This window comes from Cervus canadensis, chromosome 1, assembly GCF_019320065.1.
Source record: "Cervus canadensis isolate Bull #8, Minnesota chromosome 1, ASM1932006v1, whole genome shotgun sequence".
NCBI classification, from domain to species: domain Eukaryota; kingdom Metazoa; phylum Chordata; class Mammalia; order Artiodactyla; family Cervidae; genus Cervus; species Cervus canadensis.
The window spans coordinates 39595613-39621768 of record NC_057386.1 but is presented as its reverse complement, the minus strand read 5'-3'; the positions used below and the strand labels follow the sequence as shown (position 1 = coordinate 39621768).

At 34.9% G+C, this 26156-nt stretch overlaps 1 protein-coding gene across 1 annotated transcript in view; it reads left to right on the top strand.

Moving 5' to 3' along the window:
* The window catches only part of TAOK1 (TAO kinase 1), a 96897-nt gene that overhangs the window by 1556 nt on the left and 69185 nt on the right, over window positions 1-26156 (top strand). The gene's annotated exons all lie outside the window — the stretch shown is intronic.

Genomic DNA, 26156 nt, shown 5'->3' with positions numbered 1-26156 from the left:
TCCTATGACTTTTGTAGTACTTGAAGAATTATTCAAGATTATTCTGTACAGACACGATGTCTGATGGACATTGCTTCTCCCTGAGCTGTGAATTTTTAGGGTTAATACTATTTTGTATACGTCGAAATTGGAATCTTCCCAAAATGATTAGGCTACACACCTTTCTATTGCAAATGCTTTGTTTCTTAGTGTAGGGGAAAAATAAACGTTAATTTGCCTGATTATGCTGTAGTAGAATATTCTATGGTCAAAAAGTCATTTTCCACTTTTGCTTCATGTCATATTTGTTTAAGACAAATCATCTTATCTGATTTACAGTAGTACTTACTGGTTTTGTTTAATAGAATAGAAATAAATTTAAAAAAATGTACATTCTGGAAGTATGTTGCCAAGTTCTTCTTGTGACCAAAGAGTAGTCTTGAAGTCTGTAGTTGATACTTTTCTCTTTACTGATGGAGTGAGTTCAAAACGTTCCATACTTGAATATTCATATAATTAAATAACTTACACAGAGTGATGAAGATGGCTAAATACAGAGACCATGTCTTGACATTTTTTTTTTTTGCGCCCCCCCCCCCCCCCCCCCCCGCCATGTCTTGACATTTTAACAGCAAGTTGTATTTAGTGTTTAAGCTTTACTTAGTGGCTGACTTGTTTTTAAATACTTTCCTGCCATCTACATTTTACATTGTCCATCAGAGCTCTTTTGGTGTTTGTTGCATTTTGAAACCCATTTTAAGACAAGGATTTAAAGATGTTAGAGGTAGTAGTAGTGTTAAGCATAAATTTAGTTTCTATCTTATTTCATAATTTTAATATAGGAGGACGTGTTAATGGTATGTTAAGTCAGTTTTTATTGTTTTTACTTGGCAAATGGAATTCTTGCTTTCTTTATTCTCTTGATTTTTTTATCTGAATTCATTTAAACTTAAACAGCACTTCTCATTTGAATCTTTATTTCATGGCACAATGCTGCATGTTGTGGTGGGCAGTTTTCGCGCTATGGCAAACTGACGTAAAGTTTAATTCTCTATATTATGGCTTGTTGTTGATAATTAATTAATATATACTAGCATGTGTAAACCCCAGCATACTGCTTATTAAAGAGGGTCTGTTTTTGTCTTTCAAAGATGCAGAGAGAGGGTATTTATCAATAAGGGCTACAAAACTTGAGGATGTAGACAGGATATAGTTAAACTACTTGCTATACATCAGAATGCTGGAACTAAGAAGTACTCTTTAGAACAATTATAAAGAGACTCTTGTCAATAGTTGGTAGAAATTCTGCTAAAAGTGGTAAAATTATGTTCATGACCAGTTAGATAAATTCATTATTAGGGGAAAAACTGAGAGTTATGGCAGCTGAGTTCTGATGCTGCTGTCAGAAAGAGAATACTGAGAACTGTTAGTCTGAGTTGGTTGATTCCAGATTAGTATGGTACCTCTAGTGTTTCTAAATAGTTCATCTACAAAATGGCAGTGGACATCACTTCCTGTTCTTTCACAACTGACTCTCTGAATTCCCTTTTAATGACTTAATTTTTGGCATTCTCGTATCTGATTTGCTAATTTTGTTATAATTCTCATGCTTTATAGATGGAAGAATTTGTTAGAATCAGTTTGGTTTTAAAAGGTTTTATATAGAATTATCTTGACAGTAAATAAGTATCTTTCCAAATTAAAGGATATTTTCTCAAACATTTAAACTCTGAGAGGTTTTAAAGAAACATAACAATATACAGGACCAAAAGTATGAGTGAACTGAATAGAAAGTAGTTACTGTATTTTCTGTAATATATATTTTGGGAGAACAATAGATATGCAGTTAATTGACCATGTTTATACACCATGCTTTCTGCATATCAAAGTATATGCATGAAACTTGATCCCATGTTGTGATGCCATCCCACTAGTATGAAAGAACCTAATTACTTGCAAAATACTGGAAGAACCAAATACTCTTAACCATAAAAAGTGTAATTTAAGAATTTGCTAGTACTTAGTAGATATGGAACTGGAGGAGGGCACAGCAACCCATTCTAGTATTTTTGCCAGGAGAATTCTGTGGACAGATGAGTCTGGTGGGTGACGGTCCATAGGGTCACAGAGAGTTGGACATGACTGAAACGACTTAGCATGCACACAGTGGATATGAATACTTAGTAATTCCAGAAGTTATCTAGAGGGCCCTCTATTGGCATTGAATTTACATTTGAGATTAATCTGTTACTCAAATTACCTGGAAATAAATTCTGTTTTTCATTTGACCATTTCAAATATTACAATCATTTTATCTCTCCTCTGTATATCCTTTTGGTTATCAGTAGTCTGTTGTAATAATTGCACTCATACTAATTTAACCTTTTAGAAATTAGGAGCTTTTTTATATGTATTAGTTAAGGGCTGCTGTTCAGTTCCGGATCATATATGAATGAATCTCTTCTAAAGTGTCAATTCTGTAGTCAAAAATAAAAGTGAGATTGTTGTATTAGAGTGCCAATGTATGTTCATCCACCTTTAGGTTTCTATACTTGTTCATGGCTGCATTATTTTTTATATTGTTCAAGATTTCAAATTCTAAAATATAAGTGTAGGAGAAGGAAATGGCAACCCACTCCAGTATCCTTGCCTGGAAAAGTCCATGGACAGAGGAGCCTGGTGGACTGCAGTCCATGGGGTTACATGCCTGAGCATGCGTGCATGAGGGTGGAGGGAGATGGGTTGGTAGCAATAAAGTGGTAGAACTAAAAAAATAGATAATAAAATGTAGGTGTAAAAAATACAAATCCATTATATTGGATTAAAATTTTTAATGATAAAAATTAATATTGAATATCATTTAAGTGTCTCATACCTTCTTAAAAAATCCACATGAATTTAAAAATTGTATGGAGGGACTAGAAACAGTTTCAATTGGGGTGTTCTGTCAACATTTGGTAACAATTATTTTTATATCAGTCTCTCTTGTTTGTGCTAGAAGAAGACTTTTTGTTCTGAAATAGAGTTTAAGGCTGCATCCTCTTACCTAGTGACAAAGTTGAGTAGCCCATAAAAGGTGGAAAGGTTTTTCACAATATAAAGTACTTGGCATGTAAATAAGGGTAATGAAAGTACAGGTTACTAAACACTTTACATAATAAATATACAGCCTGTGAGAAATGTCAGTGACACCGGCATTGTTAGGTAAACATAACTACATTTAATGTACCCTAACTTATCTTTAAAGTTAAGAAGGGGATTTTTCCTTTTGATAAAATTATTCAATATGATAGTGTTGTGCAGATTCAAAAATAAATGAATTACTTCATTTAAGGAAGACACATGCAAAGTTTAGTTTCTGAGAAAAGCATCAACAGATAATGATATGGAGCACAATATTTGGATCTGTAGCCACCAGTAATAAACTGGTGCTTAATGTATCTTAATTTCACCATTTATTAGCTGTGTGACTTCTTTATGTCACTTTTTTAAGCCTCACTTTCCCTAGTGGCTCAGAAAAGGAAATGGCAACCCACTCCACTATTCTTGCCTGGAAGATCCCATAGACAGAGAGGCCTGGTGGGCTACAGTCCATGGGGTCGCAAAGAGTCGGACACAACTGAGTGAGTGACACACTTCCCTGGTGGCTCAGATGGTAAAGAATCCGCGTGCAATGCAGGAGACCTGGGTTCAATCCCTGGGTTGGGAAGATCCCCTGGAGAAGGGAATGGTAACCCACTCTAGTATTCTTGCCTGGAGAATTCCATAGACAGAAGAGCATGGCAGGCTACAGTCCCTGGTTGCAAAGAATCGTCTGAGTGACTGAACACTTTTTCCTGGTCTATAAAATGAAAATAATGTCTACTTTGTAAGGTTGTTAGGTTTAAATGGGATAATCCTTATTAAGTACTTAACTTATTGCTTGATACATAGTAAACACTCAATAAGATGTTGGCTTTCACATACTGGCCACTTAATAAATGTTTACAAATGAAGATAGGGAGTCTTAATTTTTAAGAATGAATTATATTCCATAATTTTTATTTGAAGTTGGATTTGTAGATTTGGAGCTCTCTTTCTCTCTATATATCTGTGTATGTGTGTGTGTGTGTGTGTATATATGCATATAACATATTTTTGAAAGAAATGGTTATAATTTCTTTTTAAAAATAATATTTATTTATTTGGCTGGCTGAGTCCTACTTACCATGTGGGATCTTCGATCATCATTGCTGCATGCGGGATCTTTAGTTGCGGCATGTGGAATTTAGTTTCCTGACCAGGGATCAAACCCTAGTGCCCTCCATTGGGAGCTCAGAGTCTTAGCCAGTGGACCATCACAGAAGTCCCAGAAAAGGTTACACTTTCTAACCAAGGGTAGCTTGCAACCTTTTTGTACCTATAATGAACTACTATGTGGTTCTGTAAGAGATTTTCTTTTTCCTTTGCTGGATGTAAACCTGTCTTGAAGACAAAATTTCCTTTCCCTTTGGTTGTTGTTGGTGTTCAGTCACTAAGTTTGTGTCTGACTTTTTGCAACCCCATGGACTGTAGCCTGCCAGGCTTCTCTGTCCTCCACTATCTCCCAGAGTTTGCTTAAATTCATGTCCATTGAGTCAGTGATGCTATTAATATCTAACCATCTCATCCTCTGCCACCCGCTTCTCACTTTTGCCTTATTTCCCCCAGCATCAGGGTCTTTTACGGTGAGTTGGCTCTTCGCATCAGGTGGCCAGAGTTTTGGAGTTTCAGCTTCATCAGCTGTCCTTCCATGAATATTGAGGGTTGATTTTCTTTAGGATTGACTGGTTTGATCTCCTTGCAGTCCAAGGAGACTTCTAAATCTTAGACTTCTACTTCCTGAAACTCTTCTCAGTGTCACTGGATTTGAAGGAATTCAAGAAGTAGTCATGTTCTCATAAGGCTTTTTCTAGTATGTTTTGTAGGTATGTCCCACCTTGAACATGCTTTATATTCCACAGTATATTAATTCAGCAAATGTTAAGTGATGATTATATGCCAATAAGACTTGGTCCCTGCTGTGGAGGAATTCTGTCTTTTCATTTTTTCCACTTCTTAAATGGTATTCTCAAACTAGATGTTCAGAGGAAAGCAAGGACCTTCCTGTGGTTGTCAGTTCCTCTAAACCAGTTCTTTTCAGATTTTAGGTTGTGACCCATTAGTGACTTGTCTATTCAATTTAGTGGATCACAACACCAGGTTTTTTTAATGAAAAAATAATGGGGAAATGTCAGAGTGTGATGTGTAAGTAAAGGTGAGCATTATAATGGGAAACTTCTTTTGGCTTTATTTTTATGAGTTTTGGGTACACAGTTAAATTGTTTTGAAATTTCTTTTTGAACCCTCATATCTGAGTATGCTTATTTTTTCTTTTTCTTTGAACAGCTCTACTTTCAGGCTCTCCTGATTCTAGTCTCTCATCTCTTTGTTAGTTATGTTGCACATATTTACCTTTCCTAGGTCTCAAATCTTGTAGGGTACTGAAGACTCTGTCTAGTAAGTCCTGGGTAGGATGCCAGCTGTTTGGGGTATGATGATAACTTCTGAGGTTTTTATTTTGGGGAATATATTATCACATATCTAATGTCACATCTTACATATGTGAGGGCAGTTTCTCACCAATTGCAGAATTTATTTAAAAAAAGCAAAACTTTATTTGGAGCATAATAAAATATATTTTATTTTTATTTGAGGCATATGTAGATATAAACTATTAATTATAACATGTAATTCAATGAAGTTTATTATTATGACTATTTAAATGTATTGAGTATGTTTGAAAAATTTCAGTGTACTTCTGTGCATTGTCTAATAATATCCTTATGTTTTGGTTGATATTTTTAATCAACTTACGATAGTAGTTGCAAGTCCCTCTAGTTTGTATTTTGGATTGATTTCTTCCAATTTATTCCCATGAAAACTGAGAAAAGTTTCAGAAAAAAGTTGATGAACAGCATTATTAAACAAGGTCAAGGTTTTTTTCCTTTTTTACACTTGGGAATTTAGTGTCACTCAAAATTGGAAAAGCCTTGTCTCTTTGCCAAAAGCATCCATAATCCTTGATTGTAATAACTTATATTAATGTGTAATTGTACTTGATAAGGAAACTTGACTCTTCAACATTGCATGGAAAACTCTGTATGGTATTTATTATAGTATTTAATATATAGAATTTAAATAAACTCTTGCTGTGTAAATGGTAGATGATGATTGTGATGTTTTATAGAGACCATCTCTTCATAGGAGTACACTATTTCAGTTAGTTGTTTCTTAACATTCAAGGGTTCTGAGTCCTGGGGTACAGTATAATGTGCTCACTTTAACATTCTTTATGTGATTGTTAACGATGGTAATTTTTCCATTACCTGGAAAAACACAAATAATTTAAACAGTAATGAAAAGATTCTTTTATCTTTAATTTATTTCTTTTTTTTTTCCCATTTATTTTTATTAGTTGGAGGCTAATTACTGTACAATATTGTAGTGGTTTTTGCCACACATTGACATGAATCAGCCATAGATTTACATAATCTTTAATTTAGATACTGACAGAATTGTTTTGTGTATTATGTATGAAAGTTCAGTTCTATGAAGTAATGCCATAAAACTTAAGGCTAAAAGGATTTTAAGAAGGAAAAGATGTGAAAATTTTCTACTTAGGAAAGAGATGTTCTGTAGTAGAAAAACTTGAATGCTAACAGTAGAAAGTATAGAATTTGGATATTTCTTTGTTTATGTGATACTTTGATTGAACTCATTATAGATATGCATACAAATGTAGACTGGAGAAATCACTGTGTTCAAAACTAGCATGGTTTTAGGGGAAAACAAAAAATAGTGATACAAGAATTTTGTTTTGTAATGTACATTAGATACTTTGATAAGTTAGAAGAATAAGCTTTACAAGATAGATTGTTCCTGTAGTAAAATAAGTTTTACTAAAACCCTAAATAATGGATTGTTACCAAATGAGTTTTTCTTTGGTTGAATACATAAGAAATAGACATTGTTTATTATTTAATCTTCAAATCAATGATAAGAGTGGTGGGTTTTAAAATTTATTTTTTGTTTTGCTTTTGCATTTAGTATTAATAGTTTCATTTCAGGTTAGTCACTCAGTGGTGTCCGACTCTTTGCGACCCCATGGACTGCAGCACACCAGGCCTCCCTGTCCATCACCAACTCCCGGAGTTAACCCAAGCTCATTTCCATTGAGTTGGTGATGTCATCCAACCATCTCATCCTGTGTCATCCCTTTCTCCTCCTGCCTTCAATCTTTCCCAGCACCAGGGTCTTTTTCATTGAGTCAGTTATTCGCATCAGGTGGCCAGAGTATTGGAACTTCAGCTTCAGCATCAGTCCTTCCAATGAATATTTAGGACTGATTTCCTTCAGGATGGACTGGTTGGATCTCCTTGCAGTCCAAGGGACTCTCAAGAGTCTTCTCCAACACCAGAGTTCAAAAGCATCAGTTCTTTGATGCTTTCTTGATAGTCCAACTCTCACATCCATACATGACTACTGGAAAAACCATAGCTTTGACTAGACGGACCTTTGTTGGCAAAAATAATTTTCAGTATCAGAAGTGAACTGGGTTTTGTGTCTTTAAGAAGGACTGAATGTGATTTTTTGCATTTTTTTTCAATCAACAAGAATGGACCCACATTGGCAGTTAAATGTTTTGAGAACTTTAGATAGGGATCAAATTAAGAAATTTCATTTTTATTTATCAGATTTGAAATGCAGATATTTTAATAATAAATCATTCTCTCAAAAATTTTCCCTAAGTTGAATACTTAGTCTCCTAACATTTTACAGTCTTTCTACTCTAAACAACTAAATTTAACAAGGCATCTGGTTAATTTAAGAACCTTGTAAATACACATCTTCTTTCAACCTTCCAGGAGATGGCATGGAATATATTAGGGGAGGAATGGTGAAATAGATACACTAAGCAAACATCTAAAATGTATCTTATGGTTATCTTAGAGGTGATAAATCCAGTTATCACCAATAAAATGGTTCTGTTGTTGAGATACAAAATGTTTATTAAGTAATACAAAAACTGTAATTGTTTTTGGCAATACATTGAGGTATACTGCCATTATGGTTTTTTTTTAATATAAATTATATTGGATTAATATTAAGTGAAATGGTATCCCAAATTTTAGATTTCTATTATTATGCTTTATCTTATTCAGGTGGCATTGTGACATGTGATTAAAACTTTTTTTTTTTAAGTTTTATTCTTTTAATCCTTTTGAAACATAGTCATTAAGCTGTTTGGTTTACTCAATTTTTGGTCTAAGCTTAACTTAATGTAGAAATCAGTTTCAATTTAACTGCTAGAAACACATAGATTATAGTTTATGATCTGTTGGTTTGTACTGTGAAAGCATCAAAGCAGAATGGTAATTGATGGAATTTAAAGACTACCAGTGTAGCTAGTATACAGTATAGCTTTAGTATCAAAATAAGATTCTGTAATAACACATGTACTTGTTATGTATCTTTTGAGTGCTACATTCCAGGCACTGTGCTTATCAAAATAGGTTTAGTGATGACATCTCTTATACATTTTTGAATACTGTTTGCTAGGTACTATGCTGGGATCCTGGAATGAGTACGACTTAATCTCTCCCGTTTTTTCAGTTTAGCAGGGAAACAGACTTGCAGACAAATTATATCATACAAAAACGCAGTGCAGAATTTCTCAACCATGGCAGTATTGACATTTTAGGTAGGATAATTCAATGTTGTGGGGGTCTGTGTTGTATATTTATAAGATCATTTGCAGTATCCCTGGTCTTTACCCATTGGATACCAGAAGCACTCCCTCTCCCCAGTTGTGACAATTAAAAATGTTTCCAGACATTGTCAAATGCCCCCTGGGGAGTAAAATCATCTCTTATTGAGACTCACTGGAGTAGTGAATAACTAAGTTACAAAGAGCTGTTATTGTACAAGTGAAGGAAAGTCAAGGAATGTTTAGGTGGAGTGACCCCTTATGGGAGTGAGATATTGTATGAATCTTGAAGAAAAGTAGGAGTGGAAAGGAAATCGTATACCTGAGAGCATGAAGGAGCAGTGTCTAAGGTGCAATTACTGATAGTTCGTGGCGGTGGGCTATTTATGTTTGGAATGGAAATTCAGTAAAGTGAAGCTGAAAAACTACTTTGGGGCCATGTATCTTTTAAACTATTTAATTGAGTTATAATTAGTGCAGCAAAATGCATAAATATTAAGTGTAAGCTTGTTGAATTTTGCAAATTTATATACTCATGTAACTCCCATGCACAACAAGATATGGAACATTTCCAGCATTTCTCACAGTTATTTCTTTATTCCTTTTTTAAAAAAAAATTAACTTTTGGACTCTGTGGGAGAAGGCGAGGGTGGGATGTTTCGAGAGAACAGCATCGAAACATGTATATTATCTATGGTGAAACAGATCACCATCCCAGGTTGGATGCATGAGACAAGTGCTCGGGCCTGGTGCACTGGGAAGACCCAGAGGGATCGGGTGGAGAGGGAGATGGGAGGGGGGATCAGGATGGGGAATACATGTAACTCCATGGCTGATTCATGTCAATGTATGACAAAACCCACTACAATATTGTAAAGTAATTAGCCTCCAACTAATAAAAATAAATGAAAAAAAATTAATCTGTGTTGTTTTTTAAAATTAATTTAGAAAAATATTTGTCTGCACTGTGTCTTAGTTGCGGCATGCAGGATCTTTTAGTTGTGACATCTGGAATCTAGTTCCTTGACCAGGGATCAAACCCAGGGCCCCCTGCTCTGGGAGTGTAGAGTGTTAGTCACTGGACCACCAGGCAAGTCCCTCTTACAGTTATTTCTTGACGGGCCATTTTTGCTGTGCTCCTATTTGATATGAAAATCATGTAAAAGCAAGGGTATGAAGAAAAAAAAAAGGGTATGGTATGATCAGATTTCATTTTGAAAAGATTACTCTGGAATTATTGCAGAGAATAGATGGGCAATAATTATACATAAAGAGGTTGGTTAGAAGGTCATTGCAGAATCCTATAAATAAAGAGTAGCGCTCATATGATGGATTTGATTAAGGTAGAAATACTGATGGAAATCGGTTCACTAGAGGTAGGGGAAAGGATATGTTAAGAGTGACTCTAATTTTTCAAGAAAAGGGAAAGATAGTGATTTTGGCTTTGGTTGTGTATCAGTCAGGAGAGACCAGGTTATGTAGTGGTAATAAACAGTTCAAAGATTTCAGTGACTTTTAACAGGACCAACGTTTTTTTGCTTGACATGATGTGTATATAGTGTGGGCTGGTGGGGCATTCTGTTTGTTCTTACTATGTAGAATCTCAAATTAATGGAGATTCCATCACATGGTTCCGTGATCTCTGGCCATGGGAAGGAGACTATTGCTAATAACTCATTGGTTCTTAAAGTGTCTTTCTAGAAGAGGGTCATATCATTTTGGCTTGTCATTCATTGGCCAAAACAAGTTATGTGGTCTTAAGAGATTTCACAGAGAGGGTAAAAAAGTGCAGTATGTCCTGAAGAGGAGAACTGAAATATTTCAGCTATGATAAGTAATGTTGATTTACAGCTTATTTAGTCATTTCAAAAATGAATTATGTGACATTTATGATTAGAATTTTAGTAGTAATAAGACCCACTGTTTATTGAACATTTAACTGTGTGCCAGGTACTACTTTATATGTGTGTATACACACACACACACGTTATTAATTTTTAATACATGTTTTATTTAAGTTTTTCGTAACATCTCTGAAAGGCAAATAGCAAGTTGAATTTTATAGGGGGGAAACTGATGCTCTTGAAGTTAAATAGCTTAAGTTCACATAGCCAGTAAGTGGTGGAGCCAGGAGTGTCTGTAAAGCCTGAATTGTACTCTTATTTGGTTGGGTAGAAACTATTTGGCAGTAGGGTAGAAGGAGGAAAAAAAACTGATTGAATAATCAATCAAATGTTGATTAGACTTAATATTGTTAATTAGACTTAAATGAATTAGCAGTGGTATTCTTGTAAATAACATTTCTTGTCCAAGATTTTTGGGAAATGTTACAAGTATAGACTAATTTCACTGCCTTTTAAAGTTTCACAGATTAATATCTGCTGTGTCTTATTTATTTATTCTGTTTTTTACTGCCTTCTCTCTGGGTTCCTGCCTGTATCACTCTACTGAATCTTTTCTCTAATTTTTTTCATTCTTCTTTTAGATTTTTTAATTTTTAAATTTTTAATTGAAGGATAATTACAGTATTGTGTTGGTTTCTGCTGTACATCAACATGGATCATCTACAGGTATACATATGTCCCCTCACTTTTAAGCCTCCCTCCCATGCCTTCTCACCCCTCTAGATTGTCACAGAGCCTTGGTTTGAGTTCCCTGAGTCATCCAGCAAATTTCCACTGGCTAATATTTTACATAGGTTAGTGTGTATGTTTTCATGCTACTCTCCACCTGTTCCACCCTCTCCTTCCTACTCACTGTCCCCCACCATGTCCGTAAGTTTGTTCTGTGTGTCTGCATCTCCATTGCTGCCCTGCAGATAGGTTCATCAGTACCATCCTTCTACATTCCATTGTTGTTGTTTAGTCACTCAGTCGTGTCCGACTCTGCAACCCTGTGGACTGCAGTATGCCAGGCTTCCCTGTCCTGTCTCGCGCAGTTTGCTCAAACTGTCGCTCCCTTCTCCTGTCCTTAATCTTTCCCTGCATCAGGGTCTTTTTCAATGAGTCAGCTCTTTGCATCAGGTAGCCAAAATTTTGGAGCTTTTGCTTGAGTCCTTCCAGTGAATATTCAGGATTAATTTCCTTTGGGATTGACTGGGTTGATCTTGCTGTCTATATGTATTAATATATGATTTTTGTTTTTCTTTCTCTGATTTACTTCACTCTGTATAGAAGGCTCTAGGTTCATCCACCTCATTTTCTCTAATTTTTTGAGTGTGAGAGTCTTGCATCAGTTCTTTGTACATGAAATGCTAGTGTATGTGCTATGCCTTTCTGTTACTCTTAGTGAGCATTTCTTTTTAGGTATGTGAATTACTCGTCATAGGGGTGTTGGTAATTAGAATAAAAGGGAGTCTAGCTGTTGAGAATAGAAAATTCAAGTTGAAAGTGAGTCAGGAGTAGGGATTTTTATAAGAAAACCTTAGAAAAGATTAAAGGAAACAAGTAACTCTGATCTGTAAAATTGTCTTCTTACCTTGGTTGGAAGAAAAGGGCTTATTTTTAGATCATCTCCTTCTTAAAAATTTGTTTTACTGGTTCTTTCTGACTTCCCTTAACTGTAGATGTCTCTTAGCACTTGATATTTTTCTTTCTCTCTCTGGTCTTCTTTTTCTCCCTATCCTTTCCAGTGCCTCTCCCAGCCCCATCCTGTATATCCAACTGCCTGTCTGAGAAGTTTTGTACTTCTTGGTTATCTATAGGCACATCAGGTTCAACATATCTAAAAAGAACTCATCTTTTTCATTTCTTGCAAAACATTTTTTAAAAAAGGTAACTTTACCAAGGGCACAACTTAGTGACTAAACAAACAGCAGTTTACTTGGCAGTGAAATTCACATTTTTAACGTACAGATCACTGACTGTAACCATCAACCTAGTGAAATATAGAACATTTTTATTTCATCTAAAAATTCCTGAACAGTCAGTCTCATTCCCGTCTTAGACAGCCACTGATGTGATTTCTGTTACTGTGAATTGGATTTGTCTTTTCTAGAGTTATGTAGAAATGGAATCACACAGTGTTTTTGTGCTTGGCTTCTTTCTCTTGGCATAATGTCTCTGATGTTTATCCATGTTGTTGTGTGTATCAGCAGTTCTTTTTTATGTTCCTTAGTAATATCCCTGTGTTTTGATATACCATTAATTCACTTACTGATTGATAGTTACATCATTTCCAGTTTTTGACTGTTACAAGTAAAGATGTTTGAAAATTTGTGTACAAACTTTTTATGGACATTTACTTTTCAAAACTTTCTAAAGTCTTGTAACTAGAAACTGGGATTTTTTTTTTCTTTTAATCTCTTTCCTCTCCTATATTCATCCAATAGATCATGAGGTCATGGAGTTTCTTTTTTAAATGGTTTTACCCTTGTGTTCTCTTTTCCAAAGATCTTTAGCATTCTTGAAAAGTTTTTTAATTTTGTGAAGCCTTATTTTAGGAATAGGGCATGTAAGGGTGATTGGGCAGAAGATGTCCTTGCTAAGTGAGGTTTATAGTCAGGTGGAATGCTGACTGAAACGGGACAGGATGGTACTGATACTGAAGTTACAGGATGGGGAAAAGGGATGTTTCTGCTGAACGCGCTCCATCCCTGCCTGGTAAAGCACTGTTTCAGTCCCTATTCTTGTTGGTAGGTTGAGATTGCCATTTTTAGTTTTTTGTTTTGTTGTATATTTATAGGTATATGTGTAGTGTGAGTGACGAAAAGAAAGTTCTTTTTTCATGGATATGCTCATTGCTAAGATATCTTCAGTCAGTTACTTAACCTGGGCCTTGGCTTCCTTATCTGTAAAATGGGGATAATAATAATAGGCTTGTCACATAGGGTTGTTAAGAAGATTAGAAGCATTATTAAATGTAAAGTTCTTAGAACACTACCTGGCATATTGTGTTCTCTAAGTGTTTGCTAGTATGATTACCTTAATTCTGAGTTACTTAAAAGGCTGACTTTTCCTCTCCCACTTCAGTTCCTCTTCCATATTACTGTAAGATTTACCTCCTAGCACATCACTCTTCTGTTACCTATTCAAACTTAAAAAACTGCTGTATTATTTGGCAACTATTTATGTGTCTTTTTCTTTTTTTCAGTTGTGGTAAAGTATACAGACAGTAAAGTGCACAAATAAAATTTTACAAATTTATCAACCGCTTGGACTAAGCTATAAAAGTTTCTAACATTCCAGAAGCTTCCTATTTGTCTCTTTCTGTTCCCACATCTGTTTTGACTTCTTTGTTGTTGAGTTGCTAAGTTGTGTCCGACTCTTTACAACCCCATGGACTATAGCCTGCCAGGTTCCTCTGTCCATGGGATTTCCCAGGCAAGAATACTGGAATGGGTTGCCATTTCTTTCTCCAGAGGATATTCCTGACCCAGGGTTTGAACTTGCATCTCTTGCATTGACAGGTGGATGGATTCTTTACCACTGAGCCATCAGAGAAGCCCTTTTGACTTCTTTACCATGGGTTATTTTTGCAAACATGTCCTTTTTAAAATTGAGGTATAATTGACATACTAGTTTCTGGTGTACAACATGATTTGATAGCTGTGTATATATTGTAAAATGATCACTATAATAAGTTAGGTTAACATTTGTCACCATACATAGTTAGAGATTTTTGTGTGTGAGTGTGTGATGAAAACTCTATGATCTACTCTTGGCAACTTTCAAGTGTGCGGTACAATATTATTAATTACAGCCACCTGGCTGTTCATTACATCCCTGTGACATTTGTTTTATAATTAGAAGTTTATACCTTTTGATCCACTTCACCTATTTAGTTACCCCCAGTCCCTGCTTCTGGCAACAGCCAATCTATGTATCTCCAGCTTGTTCCCTGACCCCTCCCCCACAAGTTTCCACATATAAGTGAGATCACATGGTGTTCTTTCTCTGACTTATTTCACTGAAGGTCCATCCATGTTGTCCCAGATGGCATGATTTTCTTCTCTTTTTTGGCTGAATAGTACTTCATTGTGTGTGTGTGTATTTATGTGTATGTGTGTATCTCAGATTTTCTCTGTCCGTTCTTTCCGTGATGGACATTTAGGTGGTTTCTCTATCTTGGCTGTTGTAAATAATGCTGAAGTGAGCATGGAGATGCATATATCTTTTAGAATTTTAATTTTCTTCAGATAAATACTCAGAAGTAGAATTGTTGGATCATATGTTAGTTTTTTTTTTTTTTAAGAACCTCTACTGTTTTTCATAGTGGCTACTTAAATTTACATTCCTACTAACAGTGTGAAAGGGTTCCCTTTTCTCCACATTTTTGCCAACACTTCTCTTCTTTTTGATAATAGCCATTTTAACAGATGTGAGGTGATATCTCATTGTGGTTTTGATTTCTATTTCCCTGATGATTAGTGATATTGAGAGCTTTTTATGTACCTGTTGGCCTTCTGTATGTTTTCTTTGGAAAAATACCTATTCACATCCTCTGCCCATTTTTAACTTGGATTGTATGGTTTCTTGCTCTTGAGTTGTATGAGTTTTTAAAGCTATATATTTGAATATTAACCCCTTGTCAGATATGTGATTCACAGATATTTTTTTGTGTTCTGTAGATTGTCTTTATTTTGTTGTTGGTGCAAATAATTATTTTGTTTAATTTTAAGCTTATCTGTGATTGGCCCCTCCATATCTATGAGGTCTTATTTCTCATTACTGCCCAGCATACAGATTTTATTATACCTGCTCTGCCTATGTTCATGATGTCCTGTTGGTACCCTTTGGATCTCATCTGTTCTTCCTGTGCACTCCAGTGTTCTTCCATGAAATTGTCTCCAACTGGTCCAAATTATTATTGTCTTTTTCCCCTCGGGCCCCCCGGGCTATTCGGCATGTGGGATTTTAGTTCCTTGACCCCAGATTTAATCCATGCCCCTTACAGTGGAAAAGCAGTGTCCTAACCACTAGACTGCCAGGGAGTTCCTCCTGTCCTTATTCTTATCTAAATTCTTTTTGGCTCATTTTCACTATCCCAGGTTAGTACTTAATGAGGTATTTTCTTTTTTTGTAATTATTTAATTGTCTTAACTTTAGTGGTACTGTGGTTGTTTTCTATTGCTCCCTTATGATGCCTAGCATAGGATACATAGTACTAATTGTTGACTAGAATCTAACTGAATTTTTGATGTTTAAGTTCTCTTAAGTATTGGATAGCAACTAGCAGTCATAATAAACAGCTTGTCAGTGAACTAGGATAACTATAAAACTACCCAAAGTATAAAAATCACATCTTCATGAACCTATGGAGATCTTGAGGCTATTCCAATATTAGACTGCAGTAGAATGGGAAATTTAAAACTGAAAGGATCATAGAGATAATCTAATTAGGTATCCTTGAAAGTGAAAAGTGAAAGTGAAGTCACGTCCGACTCTTTGCGACCCCGTGGACTATAGCCCGCCAGGCTCCTCTGTCCATGGGATTCTCCAGGCAAGAATACTGAGGTGGGTTGCCATTTCCTTCTCCAGGGGATCTTTCTCACCCAGGGGTTGAACCCAGGTCTCCCACATTGCAGGCAGACACTTTAACCTCTGAGCCACCAGGGAAGCCCTAGGTATCCTTATCGCCGCCTTAATGCTGAACCAATGGGAATTGCTTGCAGTAGTCTGTGAACTTCTTGAGTTTGTATGTCATTTGCTATGTATATATGTGCATACATACATTTTTCTAGGGTAATCTGTAGCTTAATTAGACTTTCAAAGGTGTCTGTGGCTCTAAAACTGTTAAATATCCTGTGATCTAACCAAAATGTGACATATCACCGATAAGATAACTGAGGCTCAGAGATAATTAAAACAGAATAGGGGTGACTTACTCACATATTCATTGTTGTTCACAGTGATGATCCTGAGTCGACGGGAAAATATTAATTATGTTCAGTGTGCTTTTCTTTATAAAAAGGGAAACAAGACTATACGAAAGAGTCTAATGCAGCTAGTAAATATTTCTATCCCAGATGGTTAGAATGGACTTTTAAAATTTTGAAGTGAAATTCACATAACATTAAATTAATACTTTTAAAATGAGCAATTCAGTGGCATTTAGTACATTCATAGTGCTGCGTAATTTCGCTTTTTTCTAAGTTCCAGAGGATTTTACTTACCCCAGGAAAAAACCCTTTACACATTAAGTAATCACTTCCTCTCCCCTGCTGCTGCTAACCACCAGTCTGTGTTCCGTCTCTGTAGATTTACCTCTTCTCAATATTTTATTTTATTTTTTCTCAATATTTTATAAACTGAATTGTAAAATGTATGTATCTGACTTTTTTCACTTATATAATGTTTTAGAGGTTCCTCGTTTAGTAGTTCATTCCTTTTTATGGGTGAGTAATATTCTATTGTGTATATAACACATTTATTTATCCTTTCATCTATTAATGGACATTTGGGCTGTTTTTACTTTTTGGCTGTTGTGAATTGCGCTGCTGTGAACATGTGTATACATGTACTTCTTTTTTTTTTTTTTTTTTTTTACATGTACTTCTTTAAGAACCTGTTTTTAGTTCTCATGGGTGTGTACCAAGAAGTGAAATTGCTGGGTTGTATGGTAGTTCTCTGTTTAACTTTGAGGAACTGCTAACTGTTTTCTACAGTGACTGAATGCACAGAGGTTCCAGCTTCACTGCATCAATTCCAATAGTTGTTATTTTTTATTAAAAAGTTTTTTAAAATAATAAGCCATCCTCATGGATATGAAACCGCTACCTCTTTTGGTTTTATTTTGTATTTCCCTAGCGACCAGTGATGTTGATTGAACATCTTTTCATTTGTGTATTGGCCTTTTGCATATCTTCTTTGGACGAATAAAATAAACTTTTGCGTCTCAAAGAGGAATGCTTTGGTTACAAAGACAAATCTTTGAAGATATAAAATATTTGGTGCTAATATATAATTAAGTGCCAAACTGGTGTAAATACAACATACTACGGGGTAATTAAAAGGAGATGTGATAAGACTAGTTTAAACTTTAAGACCCCTTCTCACATTATGTACAGTGATTTTAATGCAGATAAAATTAACTGTGGAGCTTTTCTTACTTCAGATATTTGAATATTGTCCTCTGACTTGGCATTGAAAGATGCTGCTTTGATTTTGTGCCTGAAAACGTAAAATTTGAAGTTATACATACCAAAGTACTTGATTTCAGGTGACTAACATAAAGACATATAATACATTAAATGGACAATAAAAATAAGCTGGTGAAAATAAAGGTGGGATACTAAGAGCTTATAATAAAATACTCTGAAAGTATCCATGATATTTTTAGCTTTATTGAGGTACAATTGATATACAAATAATTGCACATATTTAGTGTATACATTTTGATGGATTTGGACATAAGCGTACACCTGTGATACCATTACCACAATCAAGGTATCCATCACCTCCCAAAATTTCCTTGTGTTCTTTTGTGATATTTTTGTTTGTTTGCTTTGTGATAAGAACACTTAACATGAGAACTATCCTCTTAACATATTTTAATGGTCTTCACAATTGAAAGAACTGGATTGAGAATTCATTCTTCCTTGCTTCTTTTTCAAAGTAAGGAGAGAATCACATATAAGATTCACAGTGCCTCTTAGACTTAAGAGGAAAAAAGCCTGTTATTCCATGAGAAGTCATAAAGAAAATAATTGGATCATTAGAAAAGGGGTGGTTATATGTTGGAAATTATTACAATAAATCAAACAGAATAGATTGAATAGCTTCTTGCATTAACACAAACTGAAGGAGTATATTTGCTATCGTTTAGCCTTGTTTAATTAAAAACTATTTGTAAAAAAAGAGGCAGACTCACAGATACAGAGAGCAAACCAAGGGAACCAGAGGGCAAAAAGGAGGAGGAAATTAGGAAGTACAAACTATAAAGTATAAAATATATTATAAGGATAATACTGTAAATCATGGGGAATATAGCCAATATTTTATAACTATAAATGGAGTATAATTTTAAAAAATTGAGTCATTATATTGTACACCTGTAACTTAGACATAATATTGTACATCATGTGAACTTCAGTTTCAAGAAAAGCACAAAAAAAAACTATTAATGTGTTGAGTAAAAAATGATTCAAGACTTTCCCTCTTTGCAGTTAAATTTGATACCTTGTTTGGTACTTCATAAAAGCAGATTTTGAACTCATTGATTTTCTAAAAGGGGCACACTTTTCAAGGTAGGGTTATCTTTTACTCATCTTCTACTATTAATATTTAATAAATATTTGTTAAGTCAAATTGCTCCTATATTTGCCTTTCCACTTAATCATTTCTGAATCCCCAGCATCTAGGACAGTGTGTAGACTTGGTAAAGACCAAGTAAATACTGAATGAATTATGCTTATTCTGGTTTACTAGTTGGTTTTGCTATTGTCTTGTTATGTCAGATGAAGGCAAATTGGTTCAAGTTTGATAGACATAAGAATGCTTTATTTACATGTAGTTCCTCTTTCTGTATGAGTTATTGTATATATTTGGGTATTGGAACATGGAGCATTATTACACCTCAGTGTTAATGATTTGCTAAGATAATTATATCTTTTAATGTATGGTGAAAACTGATACTTCTCCCCTTAAAATTTTATTTATTTTAAAGGATATTTTGCCCCTCATTTTAGGTAATCATCCTTTTACTTGAACTATTGCAATAGTTGCTTAGAATAAAATGTATCTCTCAATTTGCTAATATTTTGGCATACCATAAAAATTCATTAACTGCAGAGGAATCAGTATTGATTATTTTAATATTTCTTCCATAGGATTAAGTTTGAATTATAGAAATCAAAGTAAATGCTGGAGTACCATTTTAATACATAATTATTGGTAAGGGTTCTAAGTTTGGCAATTTCACTAAAGAGTCAGGAGTTTTTGAAAATTTTTATTGGAGTATAGTTGATTTAGAATATTTTGTTAGTTTTAGGTGTACAGCAGAGTGAGTGGGTTATACATATACATATATCCTCTCTTTTTTAGAGTATTTTCCCGCATGGATCATTACAGAGTCTTGAGTAGAGTTCCCTGTGCTGTGCCATAGGTACTTACTAGTTATCTGTCTTATATATAGTAGTGCATATATGTCAATCCCAATCTCCCGATTTATCCCTCCCTCTTTTCCCCCTAAGCATAAGGTTGTTTTCTATATTTGTGACTCTGTTTCTGTTTTTTAAAGAAGTTCATTGGTACCATTTTTTAGATTCCACATATAAGCAATATCATATGATATTTGTCTTTCTCTACCTGACTGACTTCACTCAGTATGCCAGTCTCTAGATCCATTCATGTTGCTGCAAATGGCATTATTTTGTGTTTTTTATGGCTGAGTAATACTCCATTGTGCACACGTATCACGTCTCCTTTACCCACTCCTGTCAGTGGGCATTGAGGTTGCTTTCATGTCATGGCTGTTGTAAATAGTGCAGCAGTGAACATTGAGATGCGTGTATCTTTTCAAATTGGAGTTTTCTCTAGATATATGCCCAGGAGTGGGATTGCTAGTTCATATGATAGTTCTATATTTAGTTTTCCAGTTTTTAAAAAACTTATGTATTTTTGCTTTTTTTTTTTTGGTTGCACTGGGTCTTTGTTGCTGAGCATGGGCTTTCTCTAGTTGCAGGAAGCAGGGGCTACTCCTCATTGTGGTGTGTGGGCTTCTCATTGCAGTGACTTCTTTTGTCGTTGAGCACAGGCTCTATGCACATGGGCTTCATTTGTTCCAGCCTGTGGCTCTAGGGCATGCAGGCTTCAGTAGTTGCATTACGTGCGCTCAGTAGTTGTGGCATGTGGGCTCTAGAGTGTGGGGTCAGGAGTAGTGGCACCTGGCCTTAGTTGCTCCGTGGCATGTGGAATCTTGGGATCAAGCCTGTGTCCCCTGCATTGGCAGGTGGATTCTTATCCACTGCACTGCCAGGGAGGGCCTATGTTTAGTTTTTTAAGTAACTTCCATACCATTCTCCATAATGGTTGTACCAGTTTACATTCTCCTAATCTTCCATAACTATAAAATAATTACCAAGATAAGAAAATCAGTGTTGGTATAATACTGTGAACTTAACCGCAAGCCTTATTTGAATTTTACATTTTTTTTTCAGTAATAACCCTTTTCTGTTTCAGGACTTCACTCTGCAGTTCATCGTGAGTCCTTGTTCTCCTCCAGTCTGTTGGTGGTTCCTAAGTCTTTGTCACTTTTTTTTATCCTTGTCATGTTTAATGAGCGCTGATCAGTAATTTTTAAAATGTCTCTCAGTTTGGGCTTCTCTGGTGTTTTCTCATGATTAGACTGATGATATATTTTTAAGAATATTGCAAAAAAAAAAAAAAGAATATTGCAGAGTATATTGTGGCCTTCTCAGTGCATCATCATATCAGGGGTCTGATATGTGATGTTGATATGTTTTACCATAGTTGATATGGTTTGTTAAGGTGGTATTTGTTCCATTTCTGTACTGTAATTTTTCCCTTTGTAAATAGTAAATATCCTGAGACTATGTGTTTAAACATACTTTTGTCAAAAACTAAGAAACTGACATGAAACAACATGGTCTTACCTGTGTAGCACAGGGAACTATATACAGTATCCTGTAATAAACCATAATGGAAAAGAATATGAAAAAGAATATGTATGTATAACTGAATATTTGCTGAACATCATGAAGTAACACAGCATTGTAAATCAGCTATACCTCAATTATAAAAAAAGAAACTGATGTGAGTATATTACTTATTTAACTCACAGACTTTATTTGGATTTCACCAAGTTTTTTTCCCCTTTTTTTCCCTACCAGTTTTTCCATTAATGTTCTGTTTCTGTTACAGTCTCCTCTGAAATATGATAGTTTCTGTCCTTTATGTCCTTGGTTTTCATGACCTCAATACTACTGATTAGGTGTCTTGAAGAATGTCCCCAATCTAGTTTTTTTTGTTTTTGTTTTTTCTTATGATTAGCCTGAAATGATGGGTTTGGGGGAAGAATACCATTGTGCCTTTCTTATCAAATCATGGGGTGTAAGATAGGCCACATGACAAACTGATAATGTTAGCGTTCTTCACTTGGTTCATGTAGTGTTGGCCAGGTTTTACTGTAAAGTTACTGTTTTTCCCTTTTCCTACTCTATTCTTGGGAAGTGAGTTACTGAGTCTGTAACTGGGTTGTGCTCAGTTGCTCAGTCGCGTCCGACTGTTTGCGACTCTATGGACTGTAGCCTGCCAGGTTCCTCTGTCCATGGAATTTTTCAGGCAAGAATATTGGAGCGGGTTGTCATTTCCTTTCCCCGGGGATCTTCTGGGCCCAGGAATCAAACACATATCTTTTGTGTCTGCTACATTGGCAGGCGAATTCCTTACCATTGTGCCACGTGGGAAGCCCCACTAAGTCTAGGTCACCCCTTAAAAGAGGGGGGCGATTCATATTTTGGTTTACACGTCATGTGCTTAGTTGCCATCTATACTCTTCATCGGCTAAGTGTCTTCAAATTATTTGCCATCTCCTCCATTTTAGAAATGGGCTGTTTGATATTATCAAGTGTGAAACAGATCGCCAGTTCAGGTTGGATGCATGAGACAAGTGCTTGGGGCTGGTGCACTGGGTTGACCCAGACGGATGGGATGGGGAGGGAGGTGGAGGGGGGTTCAGGATGGGGAACACATGTAACTCCATGGCTGATTCATGTCAATGTATGGCAAAAACCACTACAATATTGTAAAGTAATTAGCCTCCAACTAATAAAAATAATTGGGGAAAAAAATGGGCTGTTTGTTATTTAGTTAGAAATTCTTTGTTTATTCATTTATAAGCCCTTTATTAGATATATACAGGTTTTGCCAGTATTATCTCTCAGTCATGTCTTGATTTTTATTAACAGTATCCTTTAAAGAGCAGTTTTCAGTTTTGATGAAGTCTGGTTTGTCAGTTTCTTTTAAGAAATTTTTGAGTAAACCAAGGTCACAAAAAATTTTTGTCTTTTACTTCCTTTTAGAAGTTCTAAAGGGTTTACATTTAGGTCCATTATTCATTTTGACTGAGTTTTTAAGGATGAGGTAAGGGTTTTAAAACATATATATTTCATTACATTTGTTGAAAAGCCTGTCCTTTCCCCTTTTAATTATCTTTGTACCTTTGTCTTAAAACAACTGACCGTATACTTATGGGTTTGCTTCTGGTCTCTATCCATTCCATTCATTTGTTTCTAACACCAGTGTCACACTGTCTTGATTACTGTAGTTTTCTGGTGTCTTGAGTTCAGTCAGAGTGAGAGTTCCAACTGTATTTTATTCAACATTGTTTTGGTTATCCCAGGTGCTTTGCTTTTTAATGTAAGTTTTAGAATCAGTTTCTCCAGAAAAGACTACTGGTCTTTTGAGAGTGTGTTGAATCTTTGTCTCATTTTGGGGAGTATTGACAACTTAACAATATTGAGTCTCTATTTTCATTTTTTTTTTGTCATGAATGAATTGAACCTTGTCAGTTTTTTGTTTTTTTGCATCTACTGAATTCATATGGTTATGCTTTTTTAGTCAAATAGAGTGAATTACATTGATGGAGTTTCATTCCTGGGATGAACTGCACTTGGTCATGATATATTATTTTCATAATTTGCAGAGTTCTATTTTTTATTTTTTCAGAATTTTTGCATTTGTATCAATATGGGATACTGGTCTGTAGTTTTCTTGTTCATATCTGTTTTGATATCATGGTATTGTTGACTTTATAAGATAAGTTAGTAAGTGCTTAAATGCTGGAAGAACTTTTGTATAACTGGTGTTATTTCTTAAGTATTTGGTAGAATATGCCAGTGAAACCATCTGGGCCTCATATATTCTTTGTTGCAAAGCTTTTTGTTGTTGTTGCAAAGCTTTTAACTGTAAAGTTAGTTTACTTAGTAGAAACAGAGCTATTGAAGTTAGGTTATCTATTTATTTATTTATTTTTTCATTTATTTTTATTAGTTGGAGGCTAATTACTTAACAATATTGTAGTGGTTTTTGCCATACATTGACATGAATCAGCCATGGATTTACATGTGTTTATCTATTTATTCTTGAGTTAACTTTGATAGTTTGTGGTTGTTAAACACTTTGTCTATTTCATCTGAGTTATCAAATTAACTGGTAAAAGTTATTCATAATGTTCCCTTATTCTGTTAATGTCTTTAGTGTCTGTAGTGATATCCTCTCTTTAATTGCTGATACTGGTAATTAGTATCATTTCTTTTTTTCTTTTCCCCTGTATCAGTCTGCTAGAGATTTCACTGTTTTATCTTTTCAAAGAACTGGAAATTGATTTTTTTCTTTTAGTTTTTTCAGTTTTTAATTTCATTGACTTTTTACTATTATTACCGTCTTTCTGCTTGTGTTGTGTTGAATTTGCTCTTTTCTTGTTTGTTTCTTAAGCTGGAAGCTTATGTTACTGATTTCACATCTTTCTTGTTTTCTAATAATAAGATTCAGTGTGATAAAATTTCCTAAGTACTTCTTCACCTGTGAACTATAGAGTCTGATATACCATGTTTTCGTTGTTATTCAGTTTAGAGTATTTTCTAGTTTCTCTTATGTCCTGCTGTTTGACCAATCATGTGTCATTTAGAAGTATGTTGTTTAATATCCAAATATTTAGGAATGTTCCTAATTTAGTTTTTAATTCTGTGTGGTCAGACAACACACTTTGTATGAATTTAATTCTTTTATATTTACTAGACTTGTTTTCTGGCCCAGTGTATAGTCTAGATTGGTTCCATAAAGCTTAAGAAAATGTGTATTCTGTATTTAGTCATGGAGTGTTTTTTAAATGTGAATTAAGTCAGATTATTTGATTGTTAAGTTTCTGTACGTCTGTTGGTTTTCTATACTTGTTCTCTCAATTATAGAGAGGAATATTGAAATGTCAGCTATAATTATTCATTTGTTTTCATGACTGATTCGTGGTATAGCGTGTCTCAGAATTTCCTTCCTTTTTAAAAAAAGGCTGAATGATATTTCATTGTATGTATATGTTTATCCATTCATTTGTTGATAGACATTTGGTTTGTTGTTGGTGGCTCAGATGGTGTAGAATCTGCCTGCAGTGCAGGAGACCTGGGTTTGATCCCTGGGTCAGGAAGATCCCCTGAAGAAGGAAATGGCTACTCACTCCAGTATTCTTGCCTGGAGAATTCCATGGACAGAGGAGCTAAAGTCCATGGGGTCACAAAGAGTTGGACACAACTGAGTGACTAACACTTTGCACTTTTTTTTTTATTTTATTTCCACATTTTGGCTGTTGTGAATAATGCTGTTTCAAACCTTGGTGTGTGTATTCTTTGAGCCTCTGCTTTCATTTCTTTTGGGTGTGTACCTAAAGCTACCCTGGTATTAACAGTGTTTGCATGGTATATCTTTATATCCTTCTATTTTAAGATATTTTCCTCTTTGTATTTAAAGTGAGTTTCCTGTTGAGAGCTTTTTTTTAATTGCCTTTTTGAAAAGGGCTTTGCTTTGTAATTCATTCTGTCTCTGCTTTTTATTTGGAGTGTTCTTAGACCATTTACATTTAATGAAAATAACAATATGGTTGGGTTTCAGTGTTCCTTCTTGCTGTCTGCTTTCTGTTTGTCTCATCTTATGGTTCTTTTGTCATTCCCCCCCCCCCCCTTTGTTTGGATTAAGTATATTTATTTATTTAATTTTATCTCCACTATTGTCTTAACAAGCCATATATTTTTTTAAAGTGGTTATACTAAGATTACAATAGGCCTCTTAACGCATTTCACTTTCAGATACTATAACACTTCACATATAATGTAAGAGCCTTACAATGGCATTCTTATATTTTTCCCTCTAATCTTGTGTGCTATTGTTTTTATACATTTTTCTTGTGTGTTAAAAACTCAGGTTACATTGTTGTTTTCATGTAAACAGCCTTTTGTATTTTAAAGGATAATTTAAAATTGTTTTAAAAAGTCTTTTGTATTTATACCATATATTTGCCATTTCTTTGGCTCTCCATTTCTTTGTGTAGATTTGAGTTTCTGTTCAGTATCATTTTCTTTGTGCTTGAAGAGCTTGCATTAGGATTGGTTTAAATTTTATCATAGTAGTATGGCCAATGTTATGGCATCCTTATTGATTGAATTTTGACAGCACATACTTGACATTTATCTACTCCGTCTTCTGCCTTATGGAGAAGTTAGTGGGGGCAGTGGAATTATGTAACTCATATGGAAATAAGTGAATGCAGATGTTATAAAACAGATATAGAGTTGCATGAGTTTTTGCTACAATATCCTAGTGAGTTAGTGGAATCAATAACAATTTACATACAGGGGAGCAATTGAAATAGATTTAGAAGGGTAGATAAGATTTTTAGGCAGACAAGGTATTTGATAGATAGCATTGCAAGTGGAGAGAATAGCACTAATAAATATATGTAA